Consider the following 15,657-nt stretch of genomic DNA (forward strand, 5'->3'; position numbering starts at 1 on the left):
TTCTTGTCCAGCATAGAGCCCAACACAGGGTTTGAACTCACAACCCTGAGATCAAGACCGAAGCTGAGATCAAGAATTGGATATTCAGGGTGCCTGGGTGGCTCAGCCGTTAAGCGTCTGCCTTCGGCTCAGGTCATGATCCCAGGGTCCTGGGATTGAGTCCCGCATCAGGCTCCCTGCTCAGCGGGGACCCTGCTTCTTCCTCTCTTCCCCGCTCGTGCTCTCTGTCACTATCTCTGTCTCTCTCAAATAACTAAATAAAATCTTAAAAAAAAAAAAAAAAGAATTAGATGTTCAACCGACTGAGCCACCCAGGTGCTCTGGTCTTTAATCCATTTTAAATTTAGTTGTGTGTGTGGTGTAAGAAAAGAATTTCATTCTTCTATGTGTAGCTCTCCAGTCCTAAGGTCTGCTACTTCTTAAGTGATTGTGAGATAGGGTCTAAGGCCAGCAAGAGTCAGTTTAGGAGGTCCCCCTTACTCAGGGGCCCCTCCCCCTGGAAGGGAAGGTGGCACAGACAGGGGTTGGTGAGGGACAGGGTGGTGAACATGCTAATGAGAGGAAACTGGTTACACTCCAGGATCATTGCCCTGCCGTCCTCCAACCAGAAACATTCCCCAACTTTTTTTTTTTAAAGATTTTATTTATTTATTCATAAGAGATAGAGAGAGGCAGAGGGAGAAGCAGGCTCCCTGCTGAGCAGGGAGCCCAATGCGGGACTCGATTCCAGGACCCTGGGATCATGACCTGAGCCGAAGGCAGAAGCTTAACCATCTGAGCCACCCAGGCGCCCAACATTCCCCAACTTTAATGGGGTTGAACTGGACAAACCCTTGCAGTTTTTAGGATTAGCCTGGAATTGAGTATGAGATGGGCTTTCTGCTACACTGGAGTAACCTGGGGGACCAGGGTAAGAGGGCCAGGCATGAGGAGAGCAAGTCTGATGTGCACACCTGCACCCCTCAACTCCTGCTCATTCAGGGTCAGACCCATCAGAAGGAAACCAGCCCTTAGAGGATCAGGGTCCTCAGTATCACTTCTGTCCCTCAGCACAGACCTCCTGACATGGAAAGGAAGATTCCTCAGGCAGGCGTGGTTGTTGTACTGCCTGTCTCCGCAGAGCGTATGTTAAGCTCACAGTGAGAAGACTGTCTCAGCACAGCCTGAATTAATGCAAAATGAGGGATGAGAGCCACCTGTGGAAGTCACCCTGGAAAACAAGTGTCTTGAACCCATGTGCCGCCCAGGGGAGGCCGGGGAAGAGCCAGACTCGAGGTGAGGCTGAGCCAGGCCGGCACCCCTCAGGCTGCACAGGGAAGCCCCGGTCTGCTGCCCCTGCTCCCCAGTCTCGGGAGCTTCCCAAAGTCGCTGGCACTCCTAACACCTGCCGTGCACAGCTCAGGCCGCGCATCTGCTCCACACCCACACAAGACACCAAGAAGGGCTGGAAGGAGACGGGGGTCCAGCCAAAGGGGAATTTTAGGATGCTTTCTGTGCGAGGAGCTGTGTAAAAGTCCCCTAAGAGGACAAGGGTAAATGGCTCCATTATTCGTTCGTTAAGGCTCCTTGAGTCAGATCTCCACAGGAGATCTGACGCACACTCCCAGGAGACCCGCTTCACCTGGGTTACAGTTACAGCAGGCCCCTCAAGTGGCGCTTCCTGGAAGGTACACAAGAATGTCAGAAGGCAGATTCTGGCGGCGCTTGGGTGGCTCAGTTAAGCAGCTGACTCTTGATATCAGCTCAGGTCTTGATCTCAGGGTTTAAGTTCAAGCCTCGAAAAAAAAAAAGAAGGCAGGTTCTGATTCAGCAAGTGTGGGGTATGGCTGCAGTCTGCATTTCAAACAGACCCCCACGTTCTGGGAGCTCACCTTAGGAGGCAAGGCCTTCTGGCATAAGCGCAGCTCAGTTTTTAATGATAGAAATTACTAGAAAGGGGGTTTTGAAGAATCACAATTTCCCACACTCCCTGCCACTGTCCTGAGCAGGGAGGGGAGAACAGCAGTTCCTCAAGGTGGCTGGTCGGGATGGAAGCAGTATATCCAGCTATCTCTTCTGACTTGGAATTTTCAGGCTGTGCTGTGACTCTGAGTGAGCTTACCTGGGGCTGTTAGGGACAACCAGTGCCTTTTGGGGGACCAGGAATGCCACACCATAAATACATCAAATTCTTTTTTTCTTTTCTTTCTCCTTCCTTCCTTCCTTCCTTCCTTCTTCTTTCTTTCTTTCAAGTAGGTTCCACGTGGAGCCCAACACAGGGCTTGAACTCATGACCCTGAGATCAAGACCTGAGCTGAAATCAAGAGTCAGACCCTTAACCAATTGAGCCACCCGGGCACCCCTGTCACATTGTTTCTTAATTGGCATCCCCTGCAACTTGCTACATGACCGTTTCCTGCCATCTCCTTACCCCTGGTTGAATGAATTAGCTGAATTTTTCAGTGTGTAGATCTGAGGATGAAGTCTGGACTTGTGGTCCATACTCCTGCTGGCATCTCTCCTTCCCTCCATCCCATGAGACTGTCTCAGCACCCCTCTGCTCTTGCGCCTCCTCCTCCCCAAAGCAGGGTCACCTGGTTCCTACCTGCAGACCCTGGGCTTAAGGACCCCTTGCTCACTCTTACCAGCAACTCAGGTCCACACATATTAACATCACTGCTGGTGTTCCTCAAGGCCATAACAAGTCCCTGGCTTCAGCCCTGCTCTCACTGATCCTGATCTCATCTTGGCCTCTGTAGTTTCTATATCAACAAGAACACTTATAGATTGGTACTTTGAAAAACTGGTAGTATTCCTTTTTTTAAAAATTTTATTTATTTATGTAATCTCTACACCCAATGTGGGGCTTGAACTCATGACCCCGAGATCAAGAGTCACAGTGCTCTTCCGACTGAGCCAGCCAGGTGTCCTGGTAGTATTCCTGAAAGTTAAACAAATACCTGCCTTGGAACCAGCTATTCTAGTCCAAAGAAAATACCCAACAGAAATGAATGCTTATGCCAACCAAAAGGCATACACAAAAATGTTTGTAACAGCCTTATTCAAAACTGTCCAAACTGGAAACCATGCAAATGTCCATTAACACTGGAGTGGATAAATACATTGTGCATATTCCCACAGCTGAATAGTCTGCAGTGGTGAGAATGATCAGCCACAGCCAGGAACGGGGGCGAATAATGCTGGGTGAGAGCATTGGAACTAGAGCACATCCTGTAGGATTCCATTTACATGATGCTCTAGGACAGGCAAACCTCTAGGACATCAGCCCTAAGAATGGTGTTTGAATTTGAGGGGTGGATACCACTGGGGATGACGTGAGTCTGGGGGGTCTGGGAAAACTATTGCAGTATGGCGTGAACAAGTGTAAAAGTTCACTGTGTGCACACCAGGAGCCAGCCCCTTGTGGGGAACATCTGTGGGCGTGGTGGACACCACAGACCTGGGGCAGAGCCTGGGGGCTTCACACTGTGCAACCCCTGGCCTTCCACCGTCTCCTCACCAGCTTATCCTATTTCCTCCCTCCACAGCCAACCGGGCTCCAGATCCTTTTTTAGGCCAGTGGCTTTCTGCCTACTTCCAGATCAGGTGCCAACACCACAAAGGGCTGGTGGGCATCTTCTCTCCCAAGCTCCCAAGGACTGTCTCAGGAACTGGTCCTCCAAGAAGAAGCCTGGGGCCTCTAGCCGCTTTGTTCTCTGTAGGTCTAGACTCCTTTCACCCATCCTCAGTTGCTCTTTAAGTCCTCCTGCTGGGATTCCTGCTATAGTTTCCTAATGGGTTCCCTTTCCTCGCAGACACTCTCCAGAACTGTCCTACACAGACTGCAGAATTGGACACTCCCTCAGCAGAAGGCTGAGCCCAGTACTGCTCTTACAAACCCCAACGCCAACTGGGTAAGCTTCCTAAGCGAGTCTCAGCCACTCCCTGGCAGGCCTCTGGGCAGGTATGGGGCTGGCCTAGAGGGGGACCTGATGTGCAGGCGGTGATGGGGGGGGCACCTGACTGCCGTGGGCGGGCATTCTGATGTGTCTGATTCCAAAGGAATCAGGAAGGAGCGGGAGTGTCAGAGTGAGGTGAGGGTGGGGAGGAGCCCCAGAACTGTGGAGCTTGGGGCTGCCTGTGTTGCTGTGAGGGGCTGGGAAGGACACACAGCCAGGCTTTACAGGCCTTCCCATTCGGGTTCTTGCTCCACGGCCCCTTGCAGCCTTTCCCTGAGCGGGAGGCAACCCAGCCCCTCACCCTCATGGAGTCCCTTTCTGGAGGAGTGGGATGTCGCCACTCTACCCGCATGGGTACCTGGCCCTCAGTGAAGCTCCTGCCTGGCTTAGGGCTACATCTGAATCGGCTGCCTCTGCTTATCTAGGGCAGGGGCAGCAAACTGCAGTCCTCAGCCCTTACATGGCCCTCAAGCTTGGAATATCTTTTACATTTTTATTTTTTTTAAAGATTTTTAAAATTTCTTTATTTGACAGAGAGAGACACAGTGAGAGAGGGAACACAAGCAGGGGGAGTGGGAGAGGGAGAAGCAGGCTTCCTTCTGAGCGGGAAGCCGGATGCGGGGCTCAATCCCAGGACCCCAGGACCACAACCTGAGCCAAAGACAGACGCTTAACGACTGTGCCACCCAGGCGCCCCTGCCTTTTACATTTTTAAATGATTGAAAAAAAAAATCAAAAGAATAGTAATTCTTGATATACAAAAATTATGAAATTCAAATTTCAGCATCTGTAAATCAAGTTTGGTGGGAACACAGCTGCAGTCATTCTTTTACATTTCGTCTAAGGCTACTTTCACACTTCCACAGCAGAGCTGAGCAAATGGGACAGAGACCACATGCCTGCAGAGCCTAAAGTATTTACTATCTGCCCTTAACAGAAAGAGGCTGCTTCCCCTGACCTGGAGTACGTCCCCAGCACTGCCTCACAAGTGTGGGCTCCACGAGTGTACACTGAATAAAGTAGTTCCAGCGGATCTGTGTGCAGCATGGCAGCTAAGGTGGACTGGGGGTGGGAGAGGTGGCTGGCCCAGGCACGACTCTTGAAGCTTCTTTAGTATATGTGCTGCCTAAGCGAGCACTCTTGAAGCTTCTTTAAAATTCATTACATCACATCAAGGAAATGCATGGTCAAACCACAGCGGGGTACCCGAACTCACCTGTTAGAATGGTTAGCATTAAAATGACCCATGAAAGTACCAAATGTGGGTGAGGATGTGGAGCACTGCTAGTGGGAATATAAGTGGTAATTCACACTGGAAAATGGTTTGGCAGGTTCTTATAAAATAGTTAAACATACACTTACCATATGTCCCAGCTATTCCACTTGTAGGTTCAGGCATACCTCAAAGATATTGTAGGTTTGGTTCCAGACCATAATAAAGTGAATACCGCAATAAAGCAAGTCAAATGAATTGTTTGGTTTCCCAGTGTATATAAAAGTTATGCTTGGGTGCCTGTGTGGCTCAGTGGGTTAAGTGTCTGCCTTCGGCTCAGGTCATGATCCCGGGGTCCTGGGATCGAGCTCCACATCGGGCTCCCTGCTCAGTGGGGAGTCTGCTTCTCCGTCTGCCCCTCCCCCTGCTCGTGCTCTCTCTCTCTCAAATAAATAAAATCTTAAAAAAAAAGTTATGCTTACAGTAGGGTGGCACAGTCAGTTAAGCATCCGACTCAAGTGCATGCTCTCTCTCTTAAATAAATAAATCTTTTTAAAAAAAGTTATGCTTACACTATACTGTAGTACATTAAGTGTGCAATAGTATTATATCTAAAAAATGTATGTACCTTAATTTAAAAATCAGAGCCATCATCGGAGCTGTCAGTGAGTCAGAATCACTGATCACAGATCACCATAACAAATTTAATAATAATGAAAAAAGTTTGAATTATTCCAAGAATTACCAAAATGTGACATAGAGACACAAAGTGAGCAAATGCTGTTGGAAAAATGGTACCAACAGATTAGCTTGATGCAGGGTTGTCACAAACCTTCAATTAAAAAAAAAAAATTATTTGTGAAGTGCAATAAAGCAAAGCACAATAAAATGAGGTACACTTGTATTCATCCAAGAGAAATAGAAACATGTCCACAAAACAACTTGTGCAAGAATGTTCACAGAAGTCTTATCATTAAAGTCCCAAACTGGAAACAGCGCAGGTGACTGTCAACAGGAAGAGGAGAAAACAAAGTGGAGAATACGGAAATAATGGACTCCTACTCAACAATAAAAAGGAATAAACTGCTGATCCACACATTGATATGGGTGAATCTCACAAACATCTTGAGCCGAAAGCCAGACACAAAAGAGCACATACTGTAGGATTCCATTTATATGAAGTTCTGGAACTGGCAAAAGTACTGTGCTGTGATGGAAATCAGAACCGTGGTCTCCAGGGGCCAAGGGTGGGTGGCTTGTCTCAGGACTTTCTGGGCTGACAGAATAGGGGTATGGGCCCCATGAGTGTATTTGCCAAAATTGTTTGAACTGTATAATTAAGATCTGTACATCCTACGATATGAAAATACCTCAACAAAAATATTCTTAAAGAAATTCAGTAGGTCAGAAGTAAAAGCCCAAACGATCTTCAGTTCCAAACACGGTGCAGCCTTTTGCAAATCCAGGCCTGTAGGAAGCAGCACCAAATTCTTTCTAAGATTCATTTTGTGCAGAGGAATTTCAGCTGAAGCTTTGAGCCAACTGTGAAGACTCCATGCAAGAGGGAAGTGAAGGAAGTCTTCTTGCATTAAACCTATTTGCTTTGCTGACAGTTTAACCTCACTGTTTGGCTTGGGTGGAGTCCTGGCCAGGCACTCCCATTGAGTAAACAAGAGGGTTATTGGGTCCATGAGGAAATTGGAGGGTGGGGAGGGAAGGTCAATGTCCCTATTCTCAGAGGTTTTCAATTCTGCTTTCTTTCAGCCAACCTTTCATTATTCAGTAGGCAGGTGAGAGCTCTTCCCCAGGAGCCCAGAACTTGCAGGACCCAGGGGTTCAACAGGAAGGAGCAGACTTGACTCCTCCCCAGGGAGGGGATTTTCTCTTAGCCCACAAGTTCAAGGGGTGTCCATGATGAGAATGGAAAAAGTCTAAGGGTTGTCTTTCCATTTTGATTCCCTTTGCTCTGCAGAAGCCTTTTAGTTTATGTAGCTCCACTTGTTTATTTTGCTTTTGTTGCCTTGCTTTTGGAATCAGATCCAAAAGATCATGGCCAAGGCTAATGCCAAGGAGCTGACCACCTAGTTTTCTTCTGGGAGTTTTATAGTCTCAGGGCTTCTGTTCAAGTCTTTAACCCACTTTGAGTTAATTTTTGTGTATGGTGAAAGAAAGTGGTCCACTTTCATTCTTTTGTATGTGGCTGTCCAGTTTTCCCAATACCATGTATTGAAAAGACTGTCCTTTCTCCACTGAATATTCATCTCCTTTGTCATAGATTAATTGACCATATAATTGTGGGTTTATTTCTGGGCTCTCTATCCTGTACCATTGATCTTTGTGTTTGTTTTTGTGTCAGTACCATATCATGTGGGAAATAAAGGCAAAAGAATTAAATTTCCTTCCTACTTACAGCCCACTGACAAATCCCTGAAACAGGTAGAGTGACCTTCCTCTGGGAGCTCAGCTGCCTTGATGTTGATGCTCAGGGCAAAAGGCAATCTTAGCCTGACCCCCCCCAGGATCCTTTAAGTCTACTTTAACATATAAATTCCTTTGGAAACCTCCTTTATCTCTAACTGCCCCTCCCACCACCACCACCATACATGTTAGCCATCATCCTCCAAGTATATGGCCCACTGATACCATCTGAAGGGTCGCATGACTGAGGGTTTACTAAACAATAATAAATGACCTTTTCCTAACAATAGCTAGCCCCCGCAGGATCCTGGAAACCTTGTTTCCAAAATACCTTGAAGGCTTGTGCTATCCCTAACCCCTCCCAACTTGAAAGTATATAATCAGCCACTCCTCATGACCCCAGTGCAGCCCTTTCTGCCCATGGGTCCTGTCCTTGGCTTCAATAAAACCATCTTTCTGCAGCGAAGATGACTCAAGAATTCTTTCTTGGCTGTTGGCTCCGAACCCCACCACTTCATACTACATCACCACACTGTTTTGATTACTACAGCTTTGTAATACAGTTTGAAATCAGGGCTTTGTTCTCTTTCTTCTTCTTTCCCAAGATTGCTTTGGTTGTTTGGGATCTTTTGTGTTTCCATACGAATTAGGATTTTTTTTTTTCTGTGAGGAATTCTGATAGGCATTGCATTGAATCTGTACATTGATCTGGATAGTATGGACATTTTAACAATATTAATTCTTCTAATCCATAAACATGGAATATCTTTCCATTTATTTGTGTTTTCTTCGATTTCTTTCATCAGTGTCTTATAGTTTTCTGTGTACAGGTCTTTCAAAAGCTTTTGCACAGCAAAGGAAATCATCAACAACACAAAAAGGCAACCTACTGAATGGGCAAAAATATTTGCAAATCATATCTGATAAGGGGTTAATATCCAAAATATATAAAGAAATCATACAACTCAATAGCAAACAAAAGACAAATAATCCAATTAAAAAATACGCAGAGGATCTGCATTAACAGTTTCCCAAAGACATATAGATGGCCAACAGACACATAAAAAGGTGCTCAATATCACTCATCATCAGGAAAATGCAAATCAAAACTACAATGAGATATCACCTCACACCTCTCAGAATGGCTATTATCAAAAAGAGAAGAAATAATGAGTTTAGGAGAGAATGTGGAGAAAAAGGAACTCTTGTGCACTCTTGGTAGGAATGCAAACTGGTGCAGCCAATGTGGAAAACAGTATGGGGTTCCTCAAAAAGTTAAAAATAGAACTACCAGATGATCCAGCAATTCTACTTCTGGGTATTTACTGAATAAACAGAGACATTAACTCAAAAAGATATATACACCTCCGTATTTACTGCAGCATTATTTACAATAGGCAAGATATGGCAACAACCTAAGTGTTCATCAATGGAGGAATGGATAAAGAAGATGTGGTGTGTGTGGTGTCTGTGTCTGTGTGTATACCTTATAATAGATTACTATTCAGCCATAAAAAGAATGGACTCTTACCATTGTGACAATGTGGATGGACCTTGAGGGCATTATGCCAAGTGAAGTAAGTCAGACAGAGAAAGACCATATGATCTCACTTATATGTAGGATCTAAAAAAAACAGAACAAACAAACGAAACAAATAAGCCCAAGCTCACAGATACAGAGAACAGATAGGTGGTTGTCAGAGGCAGGGGGCAGGGGGTGGGCAAAATGGAAGAGGATGGTCAAAAAATTACAAAATAGGGTGCCTGGGTGGCTCAGATGGTTAAGCGTCTGCCTTCGGCTCAGGTCATGATCCCAGGGTCCTGGGATCGAGTCCCGCGTCGGGCTCCCTGCTCCTTGGGAGCCTGCTTCTCCCTCTGCCTCTCTCTCTCTGTGTATCTCATGAATAAATAAATAAAATCTTTAAAAAAAAAAATTACAAAATAATCAAGTCCTGGAGATGTCATGTACAACATGGTGACTATAGTTAATAATACTGTATTGTTTATTTGAAAGTTGCTGAGAGAATAAATCTTAAAAGTCCTCATCACAAGAAAAAAATGTTTAAGAAAAAATATTTCTAACTAAGTATGGTGACAGATCATAACTAGACTTAGTGTGGTGATCATTTTGCAATGTGTACAAATACGAAATCATTATGTTGCACACCGGAAACTCACATAATGTTACATGTCAGTTATACCCACTTAAGGGAAACCTGCTCTTTTAGGCTTTTGCCCTTTTGGAGTTCCCGTCCTCATTTTTTATTTATTTTTTTTACTTACTTATTTTTTTTTTTTTTTTTTTTTGAGAGAGGGGGAGAGAGGGGTGTGGAGGGGCAGAGGGAAAGAGAGGGAAAGAGAGAAACCCAGATTACACACCCAGCATGGAGCCCGATGCAGGGCTCAGTCTCACAACCCTGAGACCATGACCTTAGCTAAAATTACGAGTTGGATGCTCAACTGACTGAGCCACCCAGCTGCCTCTCCAGTCCTCTTTTTTTTTTTTTTTAAGATTTAATTTGTTTATTTGACAGAGAGAGACACAGCGAGAGAGGGAACACAAGCAGGGGGAGTGGGAGAGGAAGAAGCAGGCTTCCCGAGGAGCAGGGAGCCTGACGCAGGGCTCGATCCCAGGACCCTGGGATCATGACCTGAGCCGAAGGCAGATGCTTAATGACTGAGCCACCCAGGCGCTCGCCAGTCCTCATTTTTTTTAAAGGATTTTATTTATTTATTTGACAGAGAGAGACACAGCAAGAAAGGGAACACAAGGAGGGTGAGTGGGAGAGGGAGAAGCAGGCTTCCCGCTGAGCAGAGAGCCTGACGCAGGGCTCGATCCCAGGACGCTGGGATCATGACCTGAACCGAAGGCAGACGCTTAACAACTGACCACCCAGGCACCCCTCCAGTCCTCATTTCTTAAATTGCTGTATTAAGATATAATTTATACACCATAAAGTTACCCATTTAAAAGTGCATGATTCAATGGTCTTTAGTATATCTGCAGACAAGCACACCCACCAAGATAATCTAAGTTTAGAACCTTCCTACCATCCCCCCAAAACCCTATGCCCAGACCACTCAGCATGTACTCCTGATTCTCTCCCCCTCACCCCAGCTCCGGGCAACCACCAATCTGCTTGCTGTACTATCGAGTTGCCTGTTCTGGACACTGTATATGAACAGAATCATGTAATATAGGATCTCTGTGTCTGGCTTCTTTCACTAACTAGCCTAATGTTTTCAAGGTTCAGCCATGATGCAGCAGATGTCAGTACTTTATTCACTTTTACTGGCAAATAATGTTCCAGTGTATGGAGAGTCCTTAAAACCTCTTCATCCCCAGCAAGCTGAAAGCCCTGGGTTACATTCCCACTTCTCCTTGTTGCTTTAGGACAAGCCCTGTAGCCCCCTGAACTTTGGCATTTTTACTTGCAAAACCATCTGATCCTTAGCTGATCTCCAGATAGATCTGGGAAACCACGAAGCTGGTTTTTTGAGCACCTTGGAAGCTGTTTGGAGCCATCCCACTGCCCTGTGTTCCACACCATAAAACGCAGCTCTGGCGCTCTTCTGACCTTGAGAGGCAGGAGGCCATATAGGGGGATGTCTGCTCTGCACTATGTAAATCCGGAGGCAGACATGCAGATTTACAGAGCTGCACTTAAGCTCTTAAGCGGAAACCTTTTTCCACCAATCAGTAACACAGAAAAGTAGGAATCAAATGTCAAAATGTCAAAATTAGATAAAGGGGCATTTAGGTCTAGAGTTAGGTTTAATTTCTCTTGACTGTATAACTACTTTTCTAAATACTCGATCAGTACCTGCTCCATGGGCTGCCACAAAGATGCAATCACCCGTGCTTGATGCATAGAAAGCACTCCACAACAAAGGCCACCGTCATTATTTCAACTCAAAATTCAGGGACATTACATGCAAGTATGCTTACCTGGTCATTATGTTTAAGATCATTTTCAAGGCGAATCCAAAGATCTGGAGTGTGAAGAGGCCTTGCAGGTGCCTGATCCTGACCTCCTATCTGGGTAGGAATCTCTTCTTGAGCACCCTTGAGTGCTGACAGGGCAGGGATGCACACAACTAAGACCTTGTCTTCTAGGACATCTTTCCTTGTTACACAGAAACCTGAAAATACTCCCTGTAACTTGTGCCCACATGTCTGAGCTCTGGCCTCTGCAGTAACACAGGCAAGGCCAGGGTCTCACAATCCTCATAATACTGAAGATGCTGTCAGAGTACCATTCACCCTAAAGCCTCTCTTTCCAGGACTGTGCATGTGATTTGTAACAGGAAACAGATTTGGCTTTCATTCCTGCTCCTGGCTCACAGCTCCCCAAACCCTTGGGATTTCCTAAGCATTAAGAGTAATGGGAGCATCTTTTGTTTTAATACTTGGGTCTTTTGTCCCAGGTTCCGTTCAACCACAGCTCATTCAACTACATCTGAATTTACGTTAATGAGGTGATTTATGGAGAGCCCCTAGGTGACCAAAGGGTGGGGGACAGTTGTCAAGGGGAACCGACTGTGTAATCAGAAGGTTGGAACTTTTAGGGGCGCCTGGGTGGCTCAGTCAGTTGTGTCTGACTCTTGGTTTCACCTCAGGTCACGATCTCATGGGTTGTGAGATCAAGTCCCGAGTCAGGCTCCACGCTCAGTGGGGAGTCTGCTTGAAGATTCTCTCCCTCTGCCTCCCCCCACCACCTCTGCACTCTCTAAAATAAATAAATAAATCTTTAAAAAAAAAAAAAAGCAGGTTGGAACTCTCAGCCTCCCCTAACCCTGACCTCTGGGAGGGGAGAGGGGCTGGAGATTGACCTAATCACCAACAGTCAATGACTTAATCAAGCCCACATAATAAAGCCTCTATAAAAATCCCAAGTAGGGGTTTTGAGAGCTTCTGGTTTTTGTTCTAAGATTTTATTTTTAAGTAATCTCTACACGCAATGTGGGGCTGGAATTTACAACCCCGAGATTAAGAGTCACATGCTCTACCAGCAGGGCAGGGCCAGCCAGGTGCCCTGATTCTGGTTTAGTTAACACATGGAGGTGCTAGGAGGGTGGCACGCCCAGAAAGGACATGGAAACTCCAGACTCCTTCTTCCATGTCCTGTCCTATGTGTCTCTTCCATCTAACTGTTCATTTGTATCCTCTGCAATAAATCAACAATAGTAAGTAAATTTTTCTTCTGAATTCTGTGAGCCTCTTCAGCAATTATCAGATCTGAGAAGGGGGTCATGGAAACCACTTACGTAGAGCCAGCTGGTCAGAAGCACAGGTGATAAGCTGGATTTGTGCCTGGTGCCTGAAGTGGGGGTGGGGGCACATGTGTGGTCTGCACTAACTGCAGGTAGACAGTGTCAGGCCACCCAATTGGTGTCACAGCATTGCTGGACCTGGGGTAGACCCTGCATGTCTAGTGTCAGAGGGAGGTAACGAGCGTAGAGGGCTGAGTGGGTAGCAGGGGAGGAGGAGGTTTTTCCTCCGTAAGCATGACCTGACTGCCCCCGCTTCAATCATTCCTCACATCTCGTGCTCCCCAAATAAGTCATGAAAACAGCTTTACTACGCTGCACGTGCCATGTGGCTTCCCTGGGAGACTTCCCGACACTGTGATTCTGCACACTTCTGGAAGAGCCCTTCCGAAACGGCCTCAGTGCTTTAGAGCCAGCCTTGATTTTATCCAAAAATGGTATTATCCCAGTTTGAATATCATATTTGCCTTCCACTGATTCTGAAATGGTTCTAAAAATCAAATCCATCTTGAAACAATAATTTGCTGTGCCTGAGGATATTCATAAGCATGTACTGGGAGTTCTTAAAGTAATTAAAAAAAAAAAACCCCCAACAACACTCTTTTGTTAACTTTTAGAACTATCTCAGTGGAGAGGCCTTTCTAATTATGATCATGATAAAGTTGTATAAAAATGTAAATTAAATACATAAAAATAGTAAAATTGTGCATTGAAGAAAACACCATAAAGTCAAAAAGTAATAATAAAATGGGGAAAAATTTGCAACACTTTCTATCACAATGGCTAATTTCCTTAAGTATAAAAAACTCCTAAAATCAGGAAGAGAATGACCACAGTCTCTCAGAAAAATTGGTATGGGACATGGACAGACGTTTCATTGAAAAGGAAATGCTCTTGGACATACATACAAGATGAATGAGATCGGTGCACAGTAAAATTACCAGTTATTTTTTACCTGCCAGTGAGGCAGAGCAAACAGAGTAGTCTGTAGCTTTGTTGGTAAGGAGGGCTCAGGGAAGCTGGCATGGGAAGCTGCCTGTAGAGTTGAAGGGAAAACTGACAACATGGTCACAATTTAAAACGCTCCAGCCCTTGGATCTGGCAACATCAGGAGGGCTCATGCACAGGGATGTGGGACTGGAAACCACCTGATGCCATGGGGGTCCTGTCATCCAGATGCGGGACTGCCACCAGCCACTGCAAGACAGAGGCAGCTCAGTGCGCGCCGAAAGTGTAGCCGTTCTGAGAACAGGAAGGTGCAGGACATGTGGGCAGGAGGCAGTGTGTGTGGTGTGCCAGGAAGATCTGAGCACATAGATGCACATGTCTTCGCCAGAGGTGGTGAAATTCTTACCGTATCCCTAGTTTGCATCTTTTACATGTTCGGATGTGCATATGTAGCTACTTTTTTAAAAAACAAGAGCCTAATTTATAATCACAGAAGACAGAGCAAAATGACTTGCATACTTTGCTGGGCCTAAAAATATTCCATGACTTATTTGGTGATCTTCTGGGAACTTCCAGTTGTTTCCATTTTTTCAGATGTGAGATCACTAACCTATAAATGGACCAAATCAATTTTCACTTTTACCTTCATACATATTTGATTTCTGGACTCTGGACTTCTTTAAATATTTAAAACTGTTAGATACTATGGAAGGAAAAGGCTGAGGAGACCCAGGCAGGGGTGATGAGCTGCTGGATCTTCCTGCCCTTGTCAAGCAAAGGTTTTCTAGCTGCAGCCCAAAGGTGGTTTTTTATTTAGGGGAAGCAGCTCTCCTGCTTTGTCTTTTTCTGCTCATCTCACATGTACACCTCCAGACCTCTGCCCCAGGGTTTAAGCTTTGGGGAAACCACTGGGCGGAGGGTGGTTAGTCTCATCTTGTCAGTGGTTTTTGCCCGGGGTGGGGGGGGTGTTTCCCTCCAGCCTTCTGGAATTGGGGCAGTGATGATCAGACCACCGGATTAGGACCCTCCGAAAAGGGGAGAAATGCTCCCCTGTCATGTCCTGTGGGCATAGCACTTCTCCAACATCAAAGGAGGTTTTACGCTTGGACCCCTCCCTGCCTCCACCTGTGGGGATGAAGGGCTCTTGGAGGTGAGGAGTGAAACCAACCTCCTGCAGTATTCTGCAGAGCCCTTTTCCCCCAACAAGCCTCCACTCCTGGGCTCATTTGGCAGTCATGTCCATCGTGGTCCTGCTGTGGCCCTGGGCGATCAAGAGGCCAGGTCCTGTGCTCCTGCCCAGTCTTTCTCTGGTGTGCGACCCCTTTCCAGCTGTCCCAGATTAAAGCCAGGTCCTCACCGAACACACCATGCTGCAGATGCTGCAGGTCAGTCCCAGGGAGGATGGGAGCTCCACTGGGAAGGCGAGCGGCTCCCCTGGAACAGCCTGGGCCTCCACAGAGCCTGCCACCACGGGGACATAGGAGGGCCTGAGGGTGGCCACCATGTGTCCTTCTGTGGTTGTCTCCTCAAAAGGCGCACTGAGAAGACCTAATGTGCCACCTGTCACCCAGCCTGGGCAGTTCTTTGTTCCCACTACAGTGAACAGGGACCTCAGGGGCTTTCCCCCCAGTGCTGAGGTGGATGAACATTGCTGACACTCACTGAGAGGAGTCACCAGACCAGAAACCCTTGTAAACTCTTTATTTTGAGTGGAACACATGATGTTTAGCTTATTCCATGTACCATACATTTACTGCAGGAACGACTGTGACCCTGAGGCCCAGGTCTCACAGAGCTCACACCCCAATGTAGGAGTGTGGGCCAGTGTCCAGTGGAGCTCCCAGGGGATGGGCAATGGCCCCGCACCCC

Source organism: Neomonachus schauinslandi, chromosome 10 (genome assembly GCF_002201575.2).
Source record: "Neomonachus schauinslandi chromosome 10, ASM220157v2, whole genome shotgun sequence".
Lineage (NCBI taxonomy): Eukaryota > Metazoa > Chordata > Mammalia > Carnivora > Phocidae > Neomonachus > Neomonachus schauinslandi.